The sequence below is a fragment of the Cnephaeus nilssonii genome (genome assembly GCF_951640355.1).
Source record: "Cnephaeus nilssonii genome assembly, chromosome: 7".
Classification (NCBI taxonomy): domain Eukaryota; kingdom Metazoa; phylum Chordata; class Mammalia; order Chiroptera; family Vespertilionidae; genus Cnephaeus; species Cnephaeus nilssonii.
The window spans coordinates 26311154-26326694 of NC_137078.1; the positions used below are offsets into that span (position 1 = coordinate 26311154).

Consider the following 15541-nt stretch of genomic DNA (forward strand, 5'->3'; position numbering starts at 1 on the left):
TAATGTATATATTATATAATTTAAAAATCTACTAAAAATTTAGTTTTATTATATGGGTAAGTCTACAGAATATTTGTAGTTAAACCTTTTAGAAATGAAATTCTTAAAAAAATGTACATTAAAGCAAAAAAAAAAAAATGTTTATATTGCTGTGGCTGGTGTGGCCCAGTTGGTTGAGCATTGGCTGTGCACCAAAAGGTGGCCAGTTTGATTCCCGGTCAGGGCACATGCCCGGGTTGCGGGCTCGATCCTTAGTGTGGGGCGTGCAGGAGGCAGCCAATCAATGATTCTTTCTCATCATTGATGTTTTTTCCTCTCCCTCTCCTTTCCTCTCTGAAATCAATAAAAATATATTTTTAAAAATCAATAACAGATATTTTATTTATTTATTTAAAAATATACTTTTATTGATTTCAGAAAGGAAGGGAGAGGGAGAGATAGGAACATCAATGATGAGAGAGAATAATTTAAAAAAAACTTTATTGTTGAAAGTATTACATAGGTCCTCCTTTCCCCCCCATTAACCTCTTCCAGCCCACTTCTGTCTCCCCCACACCCTTAGGTCCTCACAACCCAAGAGAGAATCATTGATCAGCTCCCTCCTGCACACTCCACCCTGGGGATCAAGCCTGCAATCCAGGCATGTGCCCTGACTGGGAATCGAACTGCAACCTTCTGGTTATAGGTCTATGCTCAACCTCTGAGCCACTCCAGCTGGGCAATAACAAATACTTAAAAAAATAAAATCAAAATAAAATAAAATAAAATAAATGAAGGCTTTTAAAAAAACACCACCTTTATATTGTATTATTTGACAATATAAATATATTAAAAATAAATAGAATGATTATTTTTGTTAAATATTTACATACTTAATCAGCTTGTTAGTTATATCTGGCTCTACTACTACATCACTGGCATTTTTCTGAAGAAATGCCTTTTTTCTAATATTGGCATATTATTTTTAATTTTCATAATGTCTAAATAAAATTGAAATTGACACCTTCAATTAACTTGCCTCTGTAAACCATAGTATTTTTACTTGAGAAACAAAATCTCTCTACAAGAACTGAGTGAATTCTGTGAAATGGAGAATATTCTCAATTATAATATTTTTGTATTAAAATGTATAAGAAGCTTAAATATAATCCTTGATACCCCCTTTTTTGGCCTCCAGAGTACATTTCCTTGACAAACATTTCTAGAAGACAAATTTCATCAAATAAATTCTCTCCAGATGTGCTTCTTTTGATGTTTCCCCCACTGGGATGCTACGAAATCAAAGGCACTCCTAATTTTGTTCCATTCCATTGGGCATTATAAAAGTTTCTCCTCACAAGTGGATATATTAGTATTCCAAAGAGCAATATTAAACCTCAAACATGACTTGATGTCTGTCATTTAATTTATTCACTCTGCTAGAGTTGGGATGCTTCAGTGTCTTCCTTTTTGTAAGCTTTGCTTTTCAACAGTTGTAATTCTCCAAAGCCTCAAAAGCTGAAGATTTCTGGTGCTCCTTGAGTTTTTTAATTAAAATTTCTAACTGCTATCGGGGAAAAAGAATAACGTAATTTTTGTAAGTTGGATGACTTTCCTTAAACTTATATGGAGAGTTTATCTAATTTTTCACATGCTTCAGACATTTAAAAGGAAGATTTGTTTGGATTTTTTTAAGACACTGAAATGGTTGCTTAGCAACTGCTTCCTGCATTGCATGATGTTGTTATGATTTTCACCTGCTGGAGAAAAACATCAATAAGATCCTTTGCCAACCAACATTTTTTTTTTCTAACCGCTATTGAATAAATGCACCCCAAATCTAGAGGACCCATTTATGAAAAAGTTCGATACCACTGATAGGACACATTGATTTACTAAGTAGTCCCAATTAATGATGGACAGCTAAGAGAGCAGTTAGTGTGGCCATGCTGACATGGTTTTTGTCTGTTTGTTTGTTTTTAGTTCAACATCAGCTTCATTACAAAAATTTTGTAGTTTAATACTTGACATATTCAAAATTTGTAAATTTTAACAAATACAGCTTCTATTTCAATTGGTATATAATGCAACTTTTTAAAGTGAAATTATGACTTACATTTACACTTTAACCAACTCCAATTACATTTCTGCTTCATATTTTAATTTTAAAATTAGACATCTTAAATTAGTAACACACACAATGTTCTGCCAAGCTTATACAGCATTATCACAGTATTTGTAGTTAATATTTTAAAACCAGATTTATGGAAAGATTCACAATAATGTCAGGTGTTTCAGCTTAAACAGACTACATTTCTGTTTTCATTACCAAAACACATTATAGTTTTTGCTTCACTTTTTGTACATGAACACTAAAACCTGAAATAAAAAATTGGCAAAGGTGTTTTCTGCCCTGGCTGCTTGAAGATCTGCCTTCATCATGAACAACACAGTAACTACCCAGACCAGGAAGTTCATGACCAACAGACTACTTCAGTGGAAACAAATGATCATTGGTGTCCTTCACCCTGGGAAGGCAGTAGTACCTAAGGTAGAAATTTGGGAAAAACTAGCCAATACATGTAAGACCACACCAGATGTCAGCTTTGTGTTTGGATTCAGAACCCATTTTGGTGGTGGCAAGACCACTGGCTTTGGCATGATTTATGATTCCTTAGATTACTAAAAGAAAAATGAACCCAAACATAGACATGCAAGACATGGCCTGTATGAGAAGAAGACAACTTCAAGAAAACAGCAAAAGAAATGCAGAACAGAACGAAGGCAGTCGGGGGGACTGCACAGGTCAATGTTGGTGCTGGTAAAAGTGAGCTGGAGATGGGCCAACTGAGGAGTAAAAATTTTTCAGTGACTTTATGTGGTGATTGTGCAGTTTTTTTCGTGAAAGGATTAATAAACTAATAACTTCTGTGTGGAGAAAAATGGCAAAGTCAATTTAGAAGAGCAATCACTGGCTGTAAATGTTATGTAAGCACCTCTACAGTGGCATGTGATAAATCATAAACTTCAAGTCCAGGGTTCTCAAAATAGCAGTTCATTTGGTTGTCCATTATCATGCTTCTTCAGCAGATCTGTGTGTTGGGGTTTTCACTCGGTAATTGATATCACTTTGTCCCTTATGGCTCTGAGGGTTGGCAAATGCTGACATTTTGTGCAACTTCACATTCATCAACTTACTTGGGAATTGGAAATTCAGCACTTAATGTTTTACTAAATGTGAACTTCCATTTTTTAGCTTATTGCAAAATAAAAGACATCACGTTATTATTATTCACCAAATAATAATATAGTTAGTTATTGTAGATATGCAGCATACAAGAAATGACCAAATCATTGTTAAAAGTATTTAGATTGGTCTCTAGATGCTTCTAAGGCAGCACTCATGGCCTCTTTCCCCTGAAAACATGTTGAATATTCTAACCCACCTTTCCCACTCACCCCACCAGCTGTGCCTTTGTAGTTCCATACCTCCTGTAGGCCTGAGCAGGGGCATGGCGTGCCTCACTGGTAAACCCAAGGGCACAGGGCATCAGGGTATTCTCTCAGAGGCTGGAGGGGTTCGCTGTCCCTGGCAGCTCCTGCTTGAGTGCATTTTCTTTTGTAAGCAAATGCCCTGCTATCTTGAAAAGGAAGCAGTAGTTCCATTGTGTTTGGAAAGGATTGGGGAAAATAGAAATGGGTCATTGCTGGTTATCCTCCCTTAGAGTGACCTCTCTGCTGCTTGTCTTAGTGCATGCTGCGATAACCAAGTATCATAGCTGGGCGGCTTAAACAACATATTTCTGGAGTCTTGGAAGGTCAAGATCAAGGTGCTGGCAGATTCAATGTCTTGTGAGAGCCCACTTCCTGGTTTGTGGATGGCCATCTTCTTGTTATGTCACACCTGGCCTTTCCTCAGTGTGTGTGTGTGTGTGTGTGTGTGTGTGTGTGTGTGTGTGTGTGTGGTGGGGAGAGGGGAAGCAGCAGCTCTGATTTCTTGCTCTTATAAGGGCTCTAATCCCATTGTGAGGGCTCCATCCTCACGACCTCAACTAAACCTCATTACCTCTCCAAAGCCCCACCCCCAGATACCACCATATTTGGAATTAGGGCTTCAACATGTAACTTTTAGGGGGGACACAAACATTCAGTCCATAGCACTGCTCATGTGCTTACAGTACTGGACAAGACTACGAAGGAAGCTTGGAAATACAAAGTGGAGAACCACTCAACCAACCCCAGCTTCTTTTAATGCAACTATTAAAGGTATTTCTCTATTAAAGGGAAAATACCAAGGCAAATGTTAAACCAAACAGGATGGCAAGCATAGACCTAAATAAACCAGGACTGCCCAGGGCAAAAAGGACCCTTTAGCCATAATTAGAAAGGATGACACTTTATCTGAAAAGAAGTTTTTACATAGAAACACTAGAGGGCGCTTTAGACTGTAAGAATTCTGCTTTAATTTACACAAGGTAACAGTACCAAATTTATGTTACTACATTTCTATAGTGAATAGTCTATAAACCTTTAAAATGATAATAAAATAGTAAATAGTAAAGTCATATCAGGTGATTTTGATATTCTAAGAACATGAACAAATTTAATACAAATGTTTTGCTTGTTTCCATACTACCCCATGCTAAAGGTTATGATAATCCCATTTCTTTCATTGAATTTATTGGGGTGACATTTACATACATGTGGCGCCCACTGTTCTTATCATAAGTGTTGACAAGTAAGAGTGGATTATTAAGGCAAGTGCTCTAGTCTTTAGGGAAACGGTATAAACAGTGGAAGAAAATGTTTGACCTGACATCTGTGGTTCTATTCCCACCTCTGTGACTTTGGGCAAATCTTACAATCTTTCTGGATATGTTTGTTCATAAAGTGTTGGGGTTGAACTAAATGACTGCCAAGTCTTTTTTAAGTCTGTAGTTCTCCAATCCTGAGCTTTATATTTAACTTTGACTAGTTTTTTAATCTATATTTGCATATAGGAGTCATGTCTAGAGATTATCTTCAACTCCAGTTATGAAACCAGAGAAACTGTGACGACTGGATCAGAAGAAAGAGGACAGGTAGATGGTTCCCATCAAATTCCTTACAGTGGCTCGCTGTGCATTAGAAACAGGTAGCTTTTGTTAGTTACTAGAAAATATGCACACAGGCACTGCTGCTCAACCTCACACTTCCCTTGAAGCAAAAATGGTGGTCAGATGTTTATATTTCATTGACTTTCTGGCTACGATTCAGACAAGATAGAAAGTGAGACTAGATAAAAATTATGTGAGATTTAAAATGAAGTCTAGTCTATTTCTGATGTTATGAAAACAAATGAGAAAAACATTTGCCAGATAGATGTAAGCCCCATCTGCCCTCGTATAATTGAAGCCAGCATGTTCAGTGATCTGGTGTTTGATTTAATACTGTTGCTACACAGTTTTTTAACTCCTGAAGAATGCTCTGACATTGTTAACTGAGTTTCCTTATGAAACAAACACATTGTTGAATGATGTATGCTTTGCATGGAAAAATGAAATGTTAGCAACATGCATCTCTGTTGGAAGGAAAATAATTTGGCTGGTGGAATTGTATGACTCCTGTCTTATATACACACATAAAAAGTGATTCTTAGCGTGTTTCTAAATTTGTAAGATTTTTTTTAGTCATCTTTTGCATGTCTTCGTGTGGATATGGGTCTGTGTGCACCTGTGTGCATGTATCTGCATATCTGTGTCTGCAGGTGTACCTCTGTATGTTCATACTTCAAGTGTCCATTCATTACAGGTAGTAACTCTTGGATGATAACTTGTTTTACATCTTGAAGTTTCTCCACACTTAATAGTGAAAATCAAAATTAAGGAGATCCCAAAGGGAATGTCCATATCTTGATAATTTCTTCATGACTCATACTGTCTAAACTGAGTCTTGGGAGCAGCAGGCCGCGGTAGGGGAGGAAAGGACACAGAGGCTACAGCAAAAAGCAGGGTGTAAGACAGGGGTCCTGATGGGTCTCACTCCAGGGAACTTGGGCAGGGGGTGCAAGTAGGCAAGTCTGCAAGGAGACAACAAGTGGAAGCCGAAGGAGGTCGGTGTCAGGAAGAGTCGACCCATCTATTATCAACTCTGTAGTGAGTGCCTCATTGCGCCGGTGCTACAGTTGGTGAAATGAGTGTGGAAGGCTCTTTTAATGCTTCATAAAGTCTTTGATGAACAGGCTGGCTTGAATTCAAGATAGTGGATTCTGTTTTTGTTATTGTTGTTCCTTAGAGAATCTTCAGAGTGCAATGATTTTCTCAGTCATTTAGCTACAAATTAAGTTTATTATTCTTTAAAAGCATGTCAGAAACAGCCTGGCCAAGTAGCTCAATTGGTTGAGTGTCATCCTGTACCCCAAAAAGGTTGTGGGTATGACTTCCAGTCAAGGGCACATATTTAGGTTGTGGGATGCCCATACAGGAGGCAACTGATAGATTGATAGGTGTTTCTTTCTCACATCATTGTCTGTCCCTCCCTCCCTCCCTCCCTCCCTCCCTCCCTCCCTCCCTCCCTCCCTCCCTCCCTCCTTCCCTCTCTCCCTCCCTCCCTTCCTCCTTCTCCCTCTCCCTCTCTCAAATCAATGAAAATGTCCTCAGGTGAAGATTTTAAAAAAATATGTCAGAAAAAACACTGGGGGAAGAGAGAGATCAAATGGATATTAATATTTCCACTATTGTTTTCAGTGACATCATTTTCAAGATTATCAGTCAAGACTCTCTTAGTTGCAAGTGACTGAAATAGCCTATGCAAAAAAAAAAAAAAAAAAAAGGAATTTGTGGGTTCACATAACTGGGAAGTCTAGGGGATGGAGATAGGAGTAGCTAGACCAGAGCTTCCAATGTTGCCCCTCATCTCTCTTCCCCTCTGCTTACAGGTTTGGATCCTACAGTTTTAAAAAAGAGTATTTTTCTTGAGAATTCTAATGAGGTGGAGAACTGTGGTTGGATTAGCATGTGCCAGATGGCTGGCTGGCTGGCATTTTGGCCTCTGAAGTACACGTGGTGAAAAAACTGTAGAGAGAATTATAAAGGAAAAAGTAAAGTCATTCTCTGGTGCGGTCAAGAGTGTCAAACATTGGGAACAAACAATGTCACACATCAGATTGAGGGTATTAGACTGACTCCAATAACCAGAGGAACAACACTTTGAGTGTTCAATACATGTTAGGTATTTTTCCTAGACCTTTTATGTGTAACACATTTAATGTACATCAGAATCCTATGAGATAGGGATGAGTGTTATCTCCACTTTATGGATGAGGAAACTGAGGCCCTGGGAGTTGAGAAGACTGCCCAGGGTCACACACTAATGCATAGAAGTCTGTCTTCAGTCATATGCTCTTAACCACTATGCTGTACAACACAGCGGCATGGCATAATAATTAGTGAATCACATCTAATGAATGAATAACTATTGTGTTACAAAGATACTAAGCGCATGGTAAAGAAGGGGAGAGGGAAAACTCCATATTTTTTCCTAGTGGCTAGCTCAATAATTTGATGCATCCATCCAGCTCCCAAGGGTCCGGTGGAGCCTACTGAAAGCAGGAATGGATTGACCTGGGTCACATCGAGGTTTACCTGAAAATAATGAATATGGATTCAAGGCCACCCACTAACCAACCCTTGGGAGTCTGGCGCAGGGATAGCATAGGAGAGCAAGGGGAACAAGAATGGGGTCCACTTCCTGAGAGAATAGGTAAAATGCAAACCAGGAACAGCAAATCAGGAATAGTCTAGCCTCTCTGTCTGTCTGCTCTGGGAGCCGGACCTCCTTGGGTGGGACCCTAACTAGAGAAGACAGACAGACACTGAAGTGCCAGGACTAAAGCTGGTGTCAGTGAGGGATGGGTGAGGTGGGAGGTGGGGGAGCTGTGTGTGAGCTTGTCTCCCTTGGCTAATTTTTCTCTTTTGTATTTGTTTTGTTGTAACTTTTGAAGTTGTGGTGGTTAAATATACATAAAATAAAGCTGACTGTTTTTAAGTGTACAATTCAGTGGCATTAGTACACTCACAACATCGTGCAACCATCACCACCATCTACAGGCACACCTTGTTTTATTGCATTTCTCTTTATTGTGCATCACAGATGCTGCAGTTTTTACAAATTGAAGGCAAGACCATCCACTAGCAAAAAGAATTATGACTTGTTTTATTGCGGTGGTATGGAACCAAACCTGCAATATCTCTGAGGTATGCCTGTTTTCTAGAACTTTTTCCTCATTTCAAATAGAAACTCCCCAGTCCCCTTCCCCCAGCCCCTGGTAACCTCTATTTTAGTTTCTTTCTCAGCGAATTTGCCTGTACTAGGTACTGCTATAAGTGGAATCATACAGTATCTGTCCTATGGTAGCTGGCTTCTTTCATTTAGCATAATGTGCTCATCTATGTCGCTCATCAGGATTCATCTAAGTCCGTGGTCGGCAAACTGCGGCTTGAGAGCCACATGCGGCTCTTTGGCCCCTTGAGTGTGGCTCTTCCACAAAATACCACGGCCTGGGCGAGTCTATTTTGAAGAAGTGGCATTAGAAGAAGTTTAAGTTTAAAAAATTTGGCTCTCAAAAGAAATTTCAATCGTTGTACTGTTGATATTTGGCTCTGTTGACTAATGAGTTTGCCGACCACTGATCTAGGTCATAGCATGTGTTAGAATTCCATTTCTTTGTTAAAGTACAAGACTGGAGAGGAGATGGCATGAGGTGGTCTGGGCTTGCCCTCCGTGCATGGTGGTGGGAGGAAGCAGGGCAGGGGTGTAGTCCTCCTGCCCTCGAAGAAGCTCCGAGTTGCCACCTGGCTGCTGCCTTGTCATTTTCCAAGTGTTGTGATTGATGGGGCAACAGAAAAACAAACTTCTCACCCCCAACCTATCCCCAGCTTCCTTCTCCATATTACCTAAAATACAGGGCCTGGGAGATTGACTTGATTTGACAGCGAGGGAGAGGGCGGAGTTGAGGTGGGAAGAAGGCCTGTCAATTATTCACATTTTAATGTGACTCCGTGTCATCAGATCATTCTCCAGCACTCCCAGGTGAACTAAGCAAGTGGGAATTCTGGGGTTGGAGTGCCGAGTAGCGTGAGGCGCAGGCTTTGGAGCATATGCGTGGCAGCTTATTCGGGTATCATCTGAGCTCCGGGCTCCTGGGGAGAAGGAGGGAGAGAGAGGAACCTGGAATCCAGAGGGGAAGGGCAGAGGAGCCGGTCTTGCTCTTGCCAGTCTTAGCAGGGACCCGGTGGGACACCTCCGTGCCCACCCAGAAGCCGTCATTTCAAACATCTAAGGGCCCCAGCCCACCTGGAGTCTTGAAAGGGAGTGGGGAGGGCTGTATTTTGCAGCCTCCTCCCCTCCTCCCTTTCCCGACTTTCTGGTGATGGAGCCACGAAGAAGTTTCCAGCGCTGACTCTGGGTCAAGCAGTAGGAGACAGAAGTTCTTTGTGGAGACAGTTTATGTTCTTTTCAGCTGTGCTCACACGTCCACTTCCAGCTCTTAGATCTCGTGGCCATGACTCTGTAAAGGCTTCCACGTGGGCTTACGCACGTTGACACTCGGAGGAGGACGGGCCTCCTTTCAACTCAGTGTTGTTCTTTCTTAGCTGCACACTGGCTTGGTCGGTGGAAAGGTAGCCAGCAGTGACCGAATGAAGTACGTGCGGAGTCCGGAGACAGGAAGGAGGTTTCTAGGTCTGTGTTGTTGACCTAATTCTGTATTATGTTTTCAGTGTTGCTGACCTAATTCTGCATTATGTTTTCATTGAATGAGTTGATTATTTTTATATCATTTCCTGGTAAGTGAATTACCTTCAGTACTTTCAATTTTTCCATGTCTCATTTTCTAGCTCCTTACCACATTTTATTTGCACTTGAAAATTCCTTGCTTAAGCTCTTTCTCGTTTTTTAAGCCACCGGGAACAATGCTGCCTGCTTAGTATTTGAACGGCAGATTGCTGCTGTTATAAACACCCTGGTCTTACACCTAATTTGTGTGAAGACCAAGTTAAAATTTATTGTCAAGTCTTTAAAGGGGCTATGTCCTTCATGTTGCATTTTCATATTAAATGTATTAGTTTTTAAAATATATATATATTTTAATTAATTTCAGAGAGGAAGGGAGAGGGAGATAGAAACATCAATGATGAGAGAGAATCATTGATTGGCTGCCTCCTACATGCTCCACACTGGGGATTGAGCCCACAACCCGGGCATGTGCCCTGACCGGGAATCAAACCATGACCTCCTGGTTCATAGGTAGACGCTCAACCACTGAGCCACACCGGCCAGACTTAACATACCAATTTAATCTTGTTGCTTTAATCACCCTCCTTAAGTGCTTAAACATGCATCACTGGATCTGGCTTTCTCTCACTATCTCTGAAATCTGGTTCCTTGTTAAACAAGTTAGACATTTGTTCCCTAAAGTGATATTCACTGTGTACTGCAGTTGCTGGCATTGCTTTTTGTGTTTCAGTTTCAATGAAAACATTTAAACAAGTCACTTAAAAAATGTATGTTCTCATTGCGTTTTGATACTGATATTATCTTGATGTTAGGGGTGAACATTGGAGAGACATTTCTAAGTTAATGTTCAAACGCCTGGCAGCGTGGCTTCCTTGTTTCTAGCACTTGCTCAGTTATGCCAAATATCTGCTGGTATGACATAGTAAAAGGACTCTTTTGTCCTGTGGAAATTTGATTTTTGTATCCCTTCCCCAGTAGTCAGTACATTTTGAGATTCTCTTCAGTCCTAAAGATTAAATGGGAATAGTAATCCGATTAAACGTGGCTTTTTAAAAATGTTTAATAACAAGGTGTCATTGCTTAAAAATTATTTTAATATTCAGGACATTTCAATAGGAATGATTGTTAAGGCAGTATCAATCCCTTCCTGTTACGTGTATTACAAGTGTTATTGATTTAGTAGTCATGTGCTGCATAACGATGCTTCAGTCAACGGTGGGCTGCATCTCCTCCAGCGGTTCCGTAAGATTATAGTGTAGCTGAAGAATTCCCATTGCCTACTGATGTCAGAGCCATGGTAATATGGTGTGCGTTGCATTCCTCACGTGTTTGTGGTGATGCTGTTGTAAACAAACCCATGTGCTGCCAGTTGTATAAAAGTATAGCACATACAATTAGGTACAGTACATACTACTTGATCATGATAATGACTGCTACTGGTTTATGTACTTACTATACTATATTTTTATCACTATTTTACAGTGTACTCTTTCTACTTATAAAAAAAGTTTGCTGTAAAACAATATGTTGTGTTACGTCAGCAGCAGCTGCCGCATACATCTTTCCCGAGTCTCTTGAATGCATTTCTCTTGTGCTTGATTTAACCTCATGTTGTTTTGTACCATAACATGCTGTACAGTCTTGTAGCCTAGGAAAATAGGCTGCACCATACAGTTTAGGTGTGTGGTAGGCTATACCATCTGTGTAAATGCACTCTCTGATATTCACACAACGAAAACACTTAACAATGCATTTCTCAGGTTACATCCCTGTCGTTAAATGGCGCCTGACTGTTTATGCATGTGAAACCTATGTTAAATGTAAATACATTTATTTAGTAACCCTTTAAGGCAGTGGTTCTCAACCTTTCTAATACCGTGACCCTTTAATACAGTTCCTCATGTTGTGGTGACCCCCAACCATAAAATTATCTTCGTTGCTACTTCATAACTGTAATTTTGCTACTGTTATGGATCGTAATGTAAATACCTGTGTTTTCTGATGGTCTTAGGCTCTACAGCAGCGGTTCTCAACCTGTGGGTCGCGACCCACAGGTTGAGAACCGCTAGCAGGGTCGCCTAAGACCATCAGAGGTTGAGAACCACTGCTGTAGAGCCTAAGACCATCAGAAAACACAGATATTTACATTATAATTCATAACAGTAGCAAAATTACAGTTATGAAGTAGCAACAAAGATAATTTTATGGTTGGGGGTCACCACAACATGAGGAACTGTATTAAAGGGCGCGGCATTAGAAAGGTTGAGAACCATTGCTAAGGAATACTTCCTCCTTCTCCATAAAAGGATACATTTATTTGACAAGAAGTGACAAAATTTATATTTTATAAGAAATACTTTAAAGTTATTTAATGTTAGGAGGTTTTGCACATTAAATATGCAATATAATATTTATGTTTCTTCTTTCTGTTACCGAAAAGAAAAATGACTTCAGTGGAGAAGACAGGAAAGAAGGTTTTTGGTCTCTGTCCTTGAGTCTGATTGTTCCTTTACTGTGGCTGTATTATCTGCGTAGATGGCTGTAATTATATAGTTCATCTTTTCAGCAGCCTCAACTAATTCAGTTTAAAATCGGATTAAAACAAAACAAAACTTTCTTTTTCTTGTGTGTCCAAGCCCGTAATTTAGGCTGTTCTGAACTTTTAAAAGAATGCTTAGCCAGTTCTTTTTCCAACCACAATTTGATTTAATTTCCTTAAAAAGCAAGAAAATTGTGCCACATGCAAAGGTCCTAGAGTTAGTTGTTTAGGAGCTGTTTCAGATGATGGGGAAATTAAGTGGACCACCATGTACTATTTTCTTTTGTAAGTACAGTTAACCCTCGAACAACATGGGAGTTAGGAGCTCTGACCTCCCACACAGTCAAAAATTCACATCTAACTTTTGACTCCCCCAAAACTTAAATGCTAATAGCCTACAGTTAAGCCTTACCATAACATAAACAGTCGATTAACATATTTTGCATTATGTACTGTATTTTTACAACAAATAAGCTAGAGAAAAGAAAATGTTATTAGGAAAATCATAAGAAAGAGAAGATATTTATTGAAAAAAATCCACGTATAAGTGGACCTGCACAGTTCAAACCCGTGTTGTTCAAGGGTCAGATGTAGTGGAGGACAATTAGTGCTGGGAAACCAGGGGTGAGTCTTAATCAACTCAGAGGAAGAGTTGCAAGGGCGGGATTCTCCTTCTGACCTTAGCATTTCAGTGGGTCTTTGTTTTTGGATGGACTCTTTCCCCTCCCCTGCCCCCTTTCGTTAAAGAAAAAATACAAGCACTAAAAAAGTGGTAATATTTGCATGCCCTCTGAGCTTTGGAAAGACATTTTCTTTGGGTTTAGCTCCCTGGGTCCATCTAGTTCTGCAGTGTTTTCATACTGTGTGCACTGGGAAAATTTCAAGTGGAATGAAGCACACAGAGGTATTAAATTATCTCAAGTTCCTTCTTGAGTCATTTCAGCTGCAGTTTCTATTCCTTCTGCTACTCAGAAAATGGGGGGCTTTGGAAGTAGGGACTCCCCAGGCTAAGAAAGCTCCACGTCCTGCAAACTCCACTCTCTTCCACTTCCCCATACAAGCGCAACATCTGATGTATGATCTGGTTAGTGCTGAAAGGAGGGGCTTCAGCTGAAGCAATTGGGAGAGGGAAACTGCTAGTTCCATAGGAGAGCAAAAGGAGAACAGGACTGTGCCAGCCTGGAGATTCTTAAAGAACAGAGAACAAGGGATTGGTTTAGATACGTATATGATGTATAAAAGAGGAACTCGGGAGCGGTGATGAAGACTAGAACCATTGGTATTAGATGAACCTGGTTCAAAATCTGGCTCAGCCATTGACTAGGTGACCTTGATCTAACTAAGGGGTTTTCATCTGTAAAGATATTAATATACATAATGTTTAGGGGATGTTGTGGGACTAACATACCTATTGTGATACCTAGCACAAGGTAAGTCCTCTGTACATGAGTTGTTTATTCATAAATGTATTGATTCACAAATATTTTGTCATGCGTGTACCAAGAGAAGTAGATATTACAAATTTCTTTGTGTCTGTCTAGTTCCGTGGTCGGCAAACTGCGGCTCGCGAGCCACAGGCGGCTCTTTGGCCCCTTGAGTGTGGCTCTTCCGCAAAATACCTCGGCCTGGGCGAGTCTATTTTGAAGAAGTGGCGTTAGAAGAAGTTTGAGGTTAAAAAATTTGGCTCTCTAAAGAAATTTCAATCATTGTACTGTTGATATTTGGCTCTGTTGACTAATGAGTTTGCCAACCACTGGCCTAGTTGAAATAAGAATGATGGGTCTTGTCTTCAGTATTAAAGGTACTCATGTACAAGGTACATGGACATGCCATTCACAAGTACTGATGCAACCGCGGGCAATTTTCCTGCCTCGTGCCTGGTGAACTCCTGTTTGTCCTTTAAACCTACCTCTTTATCGCCTCCCCTGGCCCTCCAGACTGCTCTTTCTTCTTTGTACCAGGGCTTCTATTGTGTTGTCACCTTTAGCTCAGGGACCCTGCGGGCTCCCCTTTGGACTGAGAGCCTTTTGAAACAGGAGTTGTTTCATTCATACTTACTTTCCTCCTCCGAACCCCCAAACCCCCTCTGTCTAGTACAGGTACAGAGGTAACTATTACTTGGGTTTTAAATAGATTGGATTTAATTAAATCAAATACCTGTATAGAACACAGGTGGCCATGCAGAATATTTGGGGCTCACAGGACTGCTAGCTAAGTCTGTGAGGTGTCTCATTGTATAGCCTTGTGTGTTTTTTTTATTCCAGGGCCCCAATCTTGGCTTAGCACCAGGCTGCACATCTCATTTGAGGCCGCTCAGGACTGCAGTGGTTAATGCAGATGAACCGTGTGGTGTGATTCAGCTGCCAACAGATGTCAGGTTTCCCGAGGTTGTACAAGCGGATTGGCTGTTCTTTGGGATATGAACAGCCATGTGGTTCAGCCTACGGGAATGAAGGCAAGATTGCCAAGGTGACAGTAGGGAATACAGACTTAGATACAAGTTTAGGAATTGTGTTCAGGTGTCATGGCTTTCCTGGTGAGACTGTTTGAGTTTTTAACCTGTCAATCGGGGTATCTCTTTATTTGTAGCCTCTCTTGAGGCACAGGTTTACTTTTGTGTCCTTCAGTCTCCCTTTTTTTAAGAAAATGAGAATAAGTTATTCCATGTATGGTGGCAGTCAAAAATAACACTGACATGCCGAAACCGGTTTGGCTCAGTGGATAGAGCGTCGGCCTGCGGACTCAAGGGTCCCAGGTTCGATTCTGGTCAAGGGCATGTACCTTGGTTGCGGGCACATCCCCAGTAGGGGGTGTGCAGGAGGCAGCTGATCGATGTTTCTCTCTCATCAATGTTTCTAACTGTCTATCCCTCTCTCTTCCTCTCTATAAAAAATCAATAAAAAAAATTTGTAACTAAAAATAACACTGACAGTTGCATCTTGAAATATGAAAAAATATCTATGTTTGAGCTATTCTTATATATAAAATTTTTATGTAATGGCCACATCTGTTACATAGATTGCAGTTGAAGTATAGATTCTTTTCAAGTACTTTGGTATTCTTGAGAGGGTGGGATAGTTTAAATATATGTTCTTCTACCTGTTATAATTTTTTACTCTCCATTCAGTGAGCCTATATTTCCTATTTTATTCAAGAATTGACTTAAAATGCCTTTCTCCCTGGCCATGACCCAAGTGGCCTGTCATGGGTGAACCCAATGAAAACAAAAGCAGTAAGTGTTGGCCTGCT

At 40.3% G+C, this 15541-nt stretch overlaps 1 pseudogene across 1 annotated transcript; it reads left to right on the forward strand.

Annotated features, from left to right (window-relative positions):
* Positions 1-2419: 2419 nt before the first annotated feature.
* LOC307102772 (small ribosomal subunit protein eS24-like) lies at positions 2420-2901 on the forward strand (annotated as a pseudogene). The gene has a single exon. The product of its transcript is annotated as a small ribosomal subunit protein eS24-like (transcript).
* Positions 2902-15541: the final 12640 nt, after the last annotated feature.